We start from the raw sequence: 12,846 nt of genomic DNA on the forward strand, positions 1-12,846 counted from the left end.
TTCCAGAGATGGAGCATCTACCACCTCTCTGGGCAACCTGTTCCCTCCACCCTCATTGTAAAAAATTTCTTCCTTACCTCTAGTCTAAATCACAGAATCACAGAATCACAGAATCGTATAGGTTGGAAAAGACCTTTAAGATCATCGAGTCCAGCTGTAGACCTAACACTACCAAGACCAGCACTATACCATGTCCCTAAGCACCTCATCCAAAGGTCTTCTAAATACTTCCAGGGATAGAAGTCTACCCTCTTTTAGTTGAAAAACATTATTCCTTGTCCTATCACAACAGGCCCTGCTAAAAAGTCTATCCCCATCTTTCTTATAAGCCCCCTTATAAAAAAGGTTGCAATAAGATCTCTCTGGAGCCTTCTCTTCTCCAGGCTGAACAACCCCAACTCTCTCAGCCTGTCTTCATAGGAGAGGCGTTCCAGCCCTCGGATCATTTTCATGGCCCTCCTCTGGACCTGCTCCAACAGGTCCATGTCCTTCCTGTGCTGAGGGCTCCAGAGCTGGACGCAGTACTCCAGGTGAGGTCTCACCAGAGCAGAGGGGCAGAATCACCTCCCTCGACCTGCTGGCCATGCTTCTTTTGATGCAGCCCAGGACACGGTTGGCCTTCTGGGCTGCAAGCGCACATTGTCAGCTCATGTCCAGCTTTTCTTCCACCAGTACCCCCAAGTCGTTCTCTGCAGGGCTGCTCTCAATCCCTTCATCCCCCAGCCTGTATTGATACCGGGGTTTGCCCTGACCCAGGTGCAGGACCCTGCACTTGGCCTTGTTGAACCTCATGAGATTCACACAGGCCCACTTCTTGAGCTTGTCCAGGTCCTCTGGATGGCATCTCATCCCTCAGGCATGTCAACTGCACCACTCAGATTGGTGTCATCTGCAAACTTGCTGAGGGTGCACTCGATCCCGCTATGTCATTGATGAAGATATTAAACAGCACTGGTCCCAGTACAGACCCCTGAGGGACGCCACTTGTCACTGATCTCCACCTGGACATTGAGCCATTGACCACTACCTTCTGGATGTGACCATCCAACCAATTCCTCATCCACCAAACAGTCCACCCAGCAAATCCATATGTCTCCAATTTAGAGAGAAGGATGCTGTGGGGGACCATGTCAAAGGCCTTACAGAAGTCCAGACAGACAACATCCGTAGCTCTTCCCTTGTCCACTGATGTAGTCACTCCATCATAGAAGGCCATTAGGTTGGTCAGGCAGGATTGCCCTTGATGAAGCAATGTTGGCTGTCTCGAATCACCTCCCTGTCCTCCATGTGCCTTAGCATAGCTTCTAGGAGGATCTGTTCCATGATCTTCCCAGGCACAGAGGTGAGGCTGACAGGTCGGTAGTTCCCAGGGTTCTCCTTTCTACCCCTTTTAAAAATGGCTGCAATGTTTCCCTTTTTCCAGTCACCTGAGTACCATGACTTTTCAACTGTCATGGAGAGTGGCTTGGCAGCTACATCAGCCAGTTCCCTCAGGACTCTGGGATGCATCTCGTCAGGTCCCATGGACTTATGTATGTTCAGGTTCCTCAGGTGGTCATGAACCTGATCTCTTACAATGGGAGGGACTTTGCTCCCCCAGTCCCTATCCTGCAGTCCATCCACTTGAGAGGTGTGGGAAGAGAGGTTGCTAGTGAAGACAGGCAAAGAAGTTGTTGAGTACCTCAGCCTTCTCCTCGTCCGTTGATACCAGTTTGCCACTCTTGCTCATCGGGGGGGTACGCTTTCTTTGACCTTCCTCTTCTGGCTGACATACTTGTAGAAGCCCTTATTATTCCATGCATCCCTTGCCAAGTTCAGCTCCAGCTGCACCTTGGCCTTCCTGTCCCATCCCTACACAACTGGGCAGCGTCCCTATACGCTTCCCAGGATACCTGTCCCTGCTTCCACTGCCTGTGCATTTCCTTCTTGCCCTTTAGTTTGACCAGCAGGTCTCAACTCATCCATGCCAGTCTCTTGCCTTCCTTTCCTGATATCTTACACCTGGGTATTGAGAGCTTTTGCGCTCTATGGAAAATGTCCTTAAATTTCTGACAGCTCTGTTCTGCTCCCTTGTCCTTGTGGACAGTTTCCGAGGGGGTCCTATTGACTAACTCCTTGAAGAGCTGGAATTTTGCTTTCCTAAAATTCAGGGTCCTGACTTTACTCTTTGTCTGACCCATATCCCTCAGGACTGCGAACTCCACCAGTGCATGGTCACTGCAGCCCAGGCTGCCTCCAATTTTGATGTCACCAATTAGCTGACTTGCGTTGGTGACCAACAGGTCCAGTATCGCATCCCCTCTGGTAGAGCTGTCTATTACCTGGCTTAAGAAGTTATCCTCAATGCGTCCAGGAGTCTCCTGGATTGCCTAAAGCTCACCTTGCTACTTTTCCAGCAGATGTCGCGGTGGTTGAAGGCCCCCAGCAGGACAAGAGCCTGTGAGCATGATGCCTCCTCTAGGCATCATGAGTAGAAATCAGTGTAATGATTTTAAGTGTCAGTTTATTTCCTCTCCATTTTTATCTGTTAGCTACTTTCTGCAAAATATACCACTACGAATTTTTCTTTTTACAGCTTATGAGTTGGATACTAGACTGGGCCAGAGATGAAAATGACATTAACTTGGCTTCCACTGTAAATTGTTAATAAGCAGAGTACAATGTCTGCTATTCTTATATATTCCTTTTGCAGTGGTGTTCAGGGATGCCCATTGTCAGAGAGCAGGATGTCTATTCTCTTTGAAAATAATAAATACAGGTAAAATATTAGTGTCTCAAGGAGGTAAAAATCAAAGATACTGTTCCATTTTGCAAATTATACAGGCCAGGGGAGGGCCATGATTATGTTGACAGGTCTCAGGAATGCATGATCTCTGAGGAGGGACTGGGCTTGGTAAGTCTAGAGAAGATCACAAAGTGGTTTGAACTTTGTTGTCCATGTGGATTTATACTTTGTCTTTCCACACTTGTAGCTTTTAAGTATGATGGCTTCTCAAGGGACTGAGGAGTGGCTGAATCTTTTCAGCTTTATGTCCTTGTGTGGCTGACATAAGGCCAGTGAGTGATACAATGGGCCAAAATAATAAAATTTTTTGTAACTCACCATATGTGTGAACAGTACATATCAAAACATAGGACAATAAGAGAAGAACTGTTTGTTTATTCCTTTTTTCACTGTTTTTGTGCTATTTTCTACTCTTCAGTGGCAAAATTAAATGTTACTTTTTTCTTCTTCTTTGCCCTGTAGATTCAGCATTTGTTTACCAAAAAAAAAAAAAAAGAAGGAAAAAAGTAATTGCATTATTTCCTGGAGAATATGTCCAAAGTGGTTGAATTCCAATTACAGATCCCATTCCAAATCGATACAAATGTAGCAAAAGCAAAGGCATTTCACAGATGCCAGTTATAGGCTTATACTTACTGAAGAGAGTTTCTGTAAATGAAGGTGAACTGCAGGCTGAAGAACTTTTAGAGCTATTGCTAAAAGAGGCAAAGGAAAAGAACCAAATTTAGCTTGCCTTCCCAAGCCCAAGGTTAAAAATTCCTTTTAGGCATGGTTTCATAGCCTATCAGAGGTGAAGTAGACTTTTAAGTTAAATACTGAATGCAGAATTCCAAAATACCAGTTAAATATACTGAATGTTTCTCTGAAATAGTCATAGATTGCCTTTTGAATAGGAAAGATCCTTTTTTAATCTTACATCTTGAAACAATAAAAATATCATACATTTATCCAAAATAAGTACGATTTTTTTTGTGATAAACATACTCAATTTTATGAACTTCTCAAGCAGAAAATTATCCTCTTTTCAAAACTTTGATGCCTAATTCCTTCATGAATTAGTCTAATTGAATCTTTTATGGGGATCTCATGCTGTGAACTGCAGCTCCTTTCATACATGCTGAATTACTTTGGGGCTAATGAAATGAGACTTTCTCATAAATAATAAATGTGTTCAGAATCGAGAAGGACTGTTCATTTGATCATCAGAGGCTTAGACTCTTTTATTGCATGCTTAGACTGCAGTACACTGAGAACCTAATAATTTGGTGTTTGTTCATCATGGATCCTTCATCTGGGAGAGAACAAGAATTTTGTTACAGTATTAAAATGCCCAGTAATGAAGGATTTGATATCCTGAATTTCAATTTTAAAATTGATACTTCTTGGATTTTCCAGGAATTAGAAGATGCAAGGAAACCTGATGAACAAGTAAACAGTGCTGGAGAAGAGAATTTGAACCTCAGAATAAAAGAGCTGGAAAAGTCGGAGCAAAAACTAAAAGGTGTTTTAGAGGACTACAAGGAGTCAGATTCTGTCCTAAGAAACAGGTAAATAAAAAGGTTTTTTGCATTCAAAATTAATGTGATGTGACAAATGTACTCTTCCCTTTGCCCCATGTACTGGCTGTCAAATGATACATGCAAAACTAGCAAAAAGAAAGACTTTATGAGTTTTTAGGGTGCCTGATATAAGGGTGCATGTATAAGTGTTTTGTGTAGCTGTCAGAATAGAAATGCAATATTCAATTTTTTGTTTTTATTATTTAAATTGGATTTACAGCATGATCTAAAATCTTGTAGCAAATAACCAGACAGGTTTCTCAGGATGTTTCATTCTTAAATATTCATAAGGTGTAAATTCTGCTTGTAAAATATATTCCTTTCCTTTTAAGTTGAGTTAATTTGGAATTTTGTGTTGCAAAAAAAGTCCCTTGTTTCAGAAAGCTTCATACAGTTTAGTATGTTAATGCTAACCATTACAGTAACTAAAGGTGCCATTAAGCATTAATTATGTAGTTGACTAGAATAATAAGATCAAGTTTTTGATAGTCAGCGACTGCACTGTTCTAAACAAAGCCAAATAGTTAAAAGGATAGAAAATATAAATGGCATTCAAAACAATTATTTGTGTAATTTCTTAATTGCTTTGCTTCATCAAGGGATTTGGCCAGAAATGTTTTAATAATGGGCTTTTTGTCAAAATAATAATGAAACATTTTTTAAATAGAAGCTTTTGTAGGAATAGGCATATTTTAACAAAGATTTCAGGGAGACGAAGATGGGAAGAACTTTATTTAAAATCAAAACAGAGAAAGTATGAGAGAACAGTTCAAGGACCAGCTGAAAGTTGCCTGGGGTATACGAAACCCATTTTCAGGGATTTTAGCTAGCCAGTAGAAAGAAAAGCTATCCTGTGCCTGAAGTTCTTGTGGCTGAAGCACAGACAGACAAGATGAGGAATGTTGTGGAAGGCAGAACTGCTGGAAAAAACAGAGAAGCAGAGTCAGTAGCTGTGACTAGCCAGGGCAGAGTTTTGGGCTGACTTGGCCCAGTTTCCTTTGATACCAGTGTTAGGCTATGCAGTGCCTGTGGTGGGGAGGACCTCGTCAGGTTCACTTTGATACATGAATAGGTAGTTATTTAATGATGTGTTTTCTGTCTTAATCCTGTTCCTTCAGAAATATGTTGTTATGTGAGATTTTTGAATGAAGGTAGTGTTGTCATGCTGGGATGGAGGTAGCAGGAAATTTTGGCAGGTAGGGCAGTAAGACAAAGCTAGAAGATAGAAATGAGCAGGGGAGCCGAGTGAAGACTGTTGAAAGTTGAGTGAAGAAATTCAAGGAAGAAGATATGGTACAGCACAGTCCTGAGGGGCACAGGGGGTAATGTGTGCATCTCTGAGATGAGAAATGAGGAGGTTTTAGTACCTGCTGCAGGAGATGAGAGGCTGGAAAAAACATTTCCTTAACAAGAAAAGGATGTTTTGGAATTCACAACTGTTTAAAGCATCGAGAAAATTTTGTTATATAGGCTGAAAAGGGAAGAAAAACCTTAAGGAGAACATGAAGCTTGCTCTCCTAAGATTATCTTAGGTATTCCTATTCCTCCTGTGTAGAGGAACCCCATCACATCACACCACATCATCTTACAGTACCATTTTAATAGCAACAGGCGAAGCAAACGTGTATTTTGTCAAAATCCAGCTTTGTGGGCGAAGTGAATACAGTTATGCATTATAGGTTTAAGTACCCACTGTGAGGTATGTTACAAGTAAGATGTTTTCCCTTCGGTCAGTAAAACACATAGTTACTTGTAGGTTACCTGTAAACTTGTAGGTTACCTGTAATCTTAATTTTGATGGGAAACATTTACTATCATCATAAAATTTGAATTTGCTAACCATGAACCTAGGAAAATCCTATGATCAAAATCCTAGATACATGTAGAGACCAAAGTGTTGTGGTTGTTGTTATGGTAAGTTGGTAATTCATATAGTGTGCCAAGCTTCAGTGAACATTAATCTTGTAAATGTGTTTGCTTATGGTTTTCCAGCAGAGAGTGAATGAACATAGACATTGTCTTTAACAGTTTTGAGAGGCACCAGCCTAATGGGCAAACCCCAGTAGACTTGTTAAGAATTAAGTGTTTATTATTAGTGATCAACAATTTGTTACTATTTTATTGTTGGGAGAAAAATGGAAAACTAAAGATAAATTGATGCATTGCTGATGACTGCTTATCCATCTGGAACTGTACTGTGTGATATTCACTTAGCAAAGTTCTTCATTCTCACTACCACAGGATGAAAGAGCTGGAGCTGTCACTCAAAACACTTCTTGTGACAACTGATCAACTAAATGTGAAGTTGCACCAGGTTGAAAATGCAAATGTGCGTGTTAAAGGGAAACTGCGAGACATTCGGGAGGACCTGATCAACTTGGTGAGGAGGATATTGTTTCAAATGACCTAGTTTAGCTTCTCTTTGTGGTAATAATTTATAAGTCAATCTGATCTCCAGTGACTTCTCTGTTTTTAAGCAATAAATGATCTCAGCCTTTCTCTTTTTCTACAACCAGAGGAATCAGAGGAACTTTTCAGTCTTTTTTGCCCCACTTTCTGTTTCTCTAATGCTTTTGGCAGCCCTGCCATTATTCCTCTCATTCGGGCCCTTGATCTTTGACATATACGGTCCCACTTTCTTCTTTCTCTCCAGAACCCACTCAGCGTACTCCTCCTCCCTAGGTCAGACTTTATCTTTCTAGCCCCATAATAAAGCATTTTTTTTATTCCCTACCGTATGTGATACAACAGCACAACACAGCTAACACAGCCTGTTTTCTGTATAAAATGCAGTGCTCAGCCTGTCATCTGACTCTTGAATTGCTCATGCATTTTCAAGCTGGGCCCCACCTGCTGTTGCATCCGCTTTAAGCTTCCTGCTTAACTTCGTGTCCTCTTCCAGCTTTCCCAGATTGGTTTGGGTCTTGCCTTCTTTCCTGTGATGCACTGTCATGTGGGCCACCGCTCTGCAGAGCCCTGCCGGTGCCAGTGTGAGCCCTCCTCTGCAGGGTGCCCTTCCCTGGAGCAAGCTGACCTGCTCCCTCATTGCCAAGAACGTCCCACTGCCGATTTCATGCCCTCGCAATTCCCTCTCCCTGTGTCTGTTGTGAAATTGTCAGCTCTGCAGTGGAAAGCCTTCAGTTCTCCCAAGTGCTAGTACCTATTCACATAAATGTTTTGTATCAGAAAGGTCAGCTGTTGGCTGATAACACATATAATGGGCATTTTTACCCAGTTTGCACAGCTCATTGGATGGATCCATGAAAATATTGAAGGAATTAAAGTTGTTCAGGGGCAGTCTACAGTGAAACAATGTCTTTTGATTCTGTTTATCAGTACTGTCTCAGCATTTTAACAAAGTTGAATAATCTGACAGGATGCTAGTACCACGCAGTACGACTCATAAGTATGAACAATAGTCTTTGTCTTTTTATTTAAAAGTGAAATGTATTTTTCAAGAACTCAGGAAGCTTAGACATACGTATATTCCCATCAACAGTTAATCAAACTATTATCCCACACCTACCTGACTTTGCATAACATTTCAGCCTAGTGTTCCTCTTGTCCTGTCCTTGCTGGTGAACCCCTCAGACACGAAAATACTGGAGATCAAAGACTGACCATTTCTGTCCTTGAAGAAATACAGGAATGTCTCTGTGCCTTCAGTCTTGCTTCAAAGTTGGCAAAATGGCACTATGATACTGGTGGGTCTTACTCTGCTCAAACAAGGGCAGCATGTGAATCATGAAAGCCTCCTCTGTCTTTCATTGACATCTTTCACCCCTGTATGTCTCTGTGTTCAAACCCACTTTGGTGCAAATGAAAATACCAAAGTCTTTCTCAAACTGATTCAAAAGGCATCTGTTCCTTTCTCCTTTTCCAGGGGGTTCATAAAAGGAGCTGACAGATGACAGGTATAGTGAAGGGCAAAGGGCAAAAGCTTGGTCTCCGAAAAGTGCATTTTATGTTTTCTAGAACAGAACCACAGCTTCTCTGCCTGTAACATCTCAGTGCTACACTACTGTCAGTGTTAACAATATGTTACTGATATGTTCAGAGCTGGTTGCACGAATTCCAGTTCAAAGGTTTATTTTGATTTAATGTGTACTATGAAATATGCAAAAGGAAGTGTTTAAAAACTTCCTTTATTTTATGTAGTAGTAGTTGTGGGTGAGATTGTGTTTTGTTTGTTTCCTGCTGAGATGTTTCAGTGATGGCTGAAATGACAAAACAGTAGGTCAGTTTTGCTCTAAATGCAGGATTTTACTGGCTTTAAAAAACTTGTACTTATGGCATTCCTGAGTTTTCAGAAAACAAGGGCAGAATTATTGCAAAATTAAGTAAAATGGTAAGGGAAGAGGAGATTTAGTATTAAGATGTTAACCATACAACTCACTGAAATTGTAGGTTGAAAACCAAGAAAAGTCAGAGAAGAAGCAAAAGAAGAAATTACATTGGCTTCAGGAGCAGCTGAAGACAAAAGAAGATGAAATAAAAAGCCAGTCAGAGTATTTTGAGCACTACAAACAAAGACAGAGACAACAGACAGCAGTGCTGAGAGAAAGGGAATGTTACCTTCAGGGTGAGGTATCTAGGCTGGAAAAGCAAGTCCTAGATCTTAGTGCCCATATTGCTCTTTTGACATCTGAGTTAGAAGAGGGAATGGTGCAGTATCTCCAGCAGAAGCTGGAATCAGCATTCAGTGGGACTCAGGGCTATAAACACTCTGACGTGGAAGTAATGGAATTGAAAACTTGCATTGAAAAGGTGGAGCATGACACGAAAAGCCACCTTGAGACATTTCAGCAAAATCTGAAGTTCTTAAGGGAAAAAGAGGGGGACAACAGAAGAGAACAGGCAGACCTGCTGACTGAACTCCAGTGCTCTCAGGACACTGAAGACTTTCTCAGAAGAAAATTGGAAGAATCTTGCCATCATGTGTATAGTCTGAAATTATCTGAAATCAAACTACAAGAAAAAATGGAAGAGCTTTTGGATGAAAATAGGGCTTTAAAAGATCAAGGTAGGGTTAAGTTGAAAAAGAAGAAGGAAAAGGACTCACGACTTACAAGACCGGAGAATGGAGACAACAGTGTTGACCTGGTAAGTAAAAATAAGGCAAAATATAATTAGCTTTTATCTTTATATTGCCCTGGATTACACTTGTCATTAGATGTGCAATCAAGATGCAAGTGTGAGGCATTTTCCTTCCTGCATTTTTTTCCTTTTTTTCTGTTGATGCATTAGTGCTTTGCAGTGTCTAATTCACACCCACCGGAATCAGCAGTTGGGGCTTCATTGCATCAGTGCTTTTATTAGGGCACTTCACATGAAGGGCACTTGACATGAAGGGCACTTCACAAATCTTGTTTCCTTAAGTTTTTAAGTGACATGCCCAAGGCAAAAGGTCTCAGTTGGCATTAGAAGTAGAGCCCAGAACTTCTGAGACCTGTGTCTTGTGGACACCATTCAGTGGAGGAGTACTCATATGGTTGGGTGAGTTTTCACATGTTATTCATGCCCAAATGCTGAAGAAAAAAGCACAGCTGACAAGAAATCTTGTCTATGAGATTTTTCTGGATAATGGTAAACAAGGGAAGATGGATACAGTATTCATGACTGGGAGTGAGTTGAGATATTCAATGGTTTGCAGCTCCGTAGCATTGTGATATGCCCTGAATACACTGAATAGGACTTGTTTGCTTCAAGCACTTCACGCCAGCATTGCATGGGAAAGCTCTGCATATGCTGTAATACGGCATTCAGCTTCTGCCAATTCATGTTGCTGACAAAGAACAATTCTTTCCACAGGGAGGATTCAAACAAAGTTTTATTCTTTATGCACTGAGGTGGAGGGTATTTTTATTTTGAGGATTTGTTAAGTAAAGTGAAATCAGCTAAACCTCACATTCAGCTACCCCATTCACATTGTGACCAGGTATCCCAAGAACTCTCCTGATTTTAACTGCAGTTAACCAAGAGGTAGAGGGCATGAACAAAAACCCTTTAGTATAGGAGGACAATCACACTGTGAGTACTTCCAGAACTGGGAGAAGGTAGAGAGGATCTTTTGTCCATAAAAGCCTAGAGTAAGTAAAGACAAAGTTTTTAACCTGGTAGTTGAACACACCTTTGCAGACATAGTGATTTTGTACCATTAGTGGCTCTACAGTCCCGAAGAAGTGAGCTCCAGGAGGTTGTCTTTGTGTGTGAGAGAAAGAGGGGTAAGATCATCCTGCAGTAACTGGCAGCACATGGGTGACCTTTGTGGAGAGCTTGGAAGCTGTGCCTCATCGCACGTGCCTCTGTAGCTGCCCTGAGGTGGCAGAGGACTGACTGCTGTTGCTTATTTTTATACTTAGCCTGAACCATTGCTACAGTTACTTTAACTAGGGAGTTCGCTTTTTCTTGGGAATGAAGGATAACGTTTGAAAATATTTGAAGATGTTTTTAGAGGGACTTGCACTGACTTGTACATAGGTATAACAACCAAGTGCACTACGAGGGGACTGCCCAAGTAAAATCAGGAGGAGTGAGAGCTTTCAGAGCCAGGGAATAAGTAGTGGAGAATTACTATCAGTTTGAGAAAATTGAGACAGGGAGAAAGTAAATGTTGAGTTACTTGAAGGTGTGAAAGCAAGATATATCAACTGACTAATTACCTGAGACTAATCCAGAAAGTCTTCAAGAAACAGGACCAAATCTCTTTCATTGTATGCTGTACCCAAATAAAAGGTTATTTTTTTCCTCTAAACAAAGTTTTCTAACCATTTCTTTTCTAAGTATCAATTTACAGCTGCGTTGTCATAGAAGGTTACTGAGTCTCAATTACCCAGTCTTTGGTATAAATGAACAGGCCATAATTTGTGTTGAGCCAGTTTACTTTGTTCTGCTGCACAGTAGGTTGCATTCCTTAAATGCTGTGTATAGCATCAGCCGCATCAAATGTTATGTCTTCTGCATTTCTGGTTGATTTTCTTCTTCTTTTGGTACTGCTGTTGATTCACTTGGATTTTTCTAGTAGAAAATGGCTTGAGATAGCAGGAAAAAATTTTCACTATCTATGATAAAATGACGAGGGAGACCTCTGGTGTTGTATTGTAAAAATGAAGAGGGGTTTTTCCTCTCATCTTGTGTTTTACTAACACCAATTAAGATAGAATTTTGTAATCTCATTGCATTGGTCTTGTAGTATTCAAGCCAAAACAGTTACAAGAAAAATCCTATTTAAGCTCATCATACTCCATGAACAGCTATAAAAAAAAGAAATTGTGTGCAATACAAGAAGGATTTTCATGCTGTTACTTTTCTGGAAAGCTGCTTGTATATGATTTTTCAGTGAAAGAGTGAATGGGATCATTTGCCTATTCCACAGCCAGGAAAAAAGTAGTTTGTGAAGACAGGCTTATCAGACCCCTGTGAAATACACAAGGTATGAGATTCCTCAGTAAATACCATATCATTGCCAAGTGCATCAGTTCTTCTTGAAAACAAGCCTTGGTCATTATTGCATCTTCATGCAATAATATCAGATCCAATTAGGTGTTTTGCTCTGGTATTGTAGAGGTGAACTGAATCTCACGGAGGGGTGTAGTCACATAGATCTTGTTGGAAATTTGAATTTCCAATATTGGTGTCAGGATCCTGTCTGTAATATTCCAATTGCAGCCTATGCCTGAATGAAAAATGCATGAAAAAGCAGCTGGTACCATGTGGCTGTGTCTTGATTTGTCAGGCAGTTTCTAGATGTGAACATTAGGGGTCTGTTGAAGGTGTTGGTGAAGGAAAAGCATGAAATAACAAGGGATCCACCTTTCTACAGCTTTCGCGTGACAGCTGAGGTCTTGATTTCACAGTATAATGTTCCTGGCATCCAAGCATTGTATATTTTACATAATTTTGTGTAACTTTCTTTTAAGAGAACCCGCATATCAATAAAGAAAAGATATCTGGGAAGAAATAAAGGCAAACTTGCAGGAAAGGAATGAGTGTGTTTCAATGAATTAACAGTAGCTTCAATATTACTGAGAAAATGAAGGAGGAAATCTTGGAAGTGTTGTGGTTTCTACTTAAGTCATACCGCCCAGTCAAGATCTCATAATAGAGCACTGTAATGTGGCAGCTGACTTGGGTTGAAGTCAGAATTATTCTCACTCGTGATCCTGTGGAAAATCAAGTGGCTTCTTCTGACTTACTATAGGCTGAAGACTTTGAAGTCATTGCCTTTCCCATCCATACGTAATTTTAAAGCTGCAGCTCAGCCCAAAGGGACCAAGTTTGTTTGCTGCTGGCATTTGATGTAGAGCAGTTCAGGAAGACAAAAGTGACTGTGTTGGCTTGTTTTCTGTGCTGTAGCTCTTTTGGCTACCACCTCAATTATGTGTTTTGTTGAGAAAATCAAACCTGAATCTTCTGTTCACTAAAAATGAGCATGGTGCATATGAAATGTGGCTTGCTGTGTATCAAGCAATAAGGGTATCTGCTTTGCACCAGAAACTGTCA

Source organism: Ciconia boyciana, chromosome 5 (genome assembly GCF_034638445.1).
Source record: "Ciconia boyciana chromosome 5, ASM3463844v1, whole genome shotgun sequence".
Lineage (NCBI taxonomy): Eukaryota > Metazoa > Chordata > Aves > Ciconiiformes > Ciconiidae > Ciconia > Ciconia boyciana.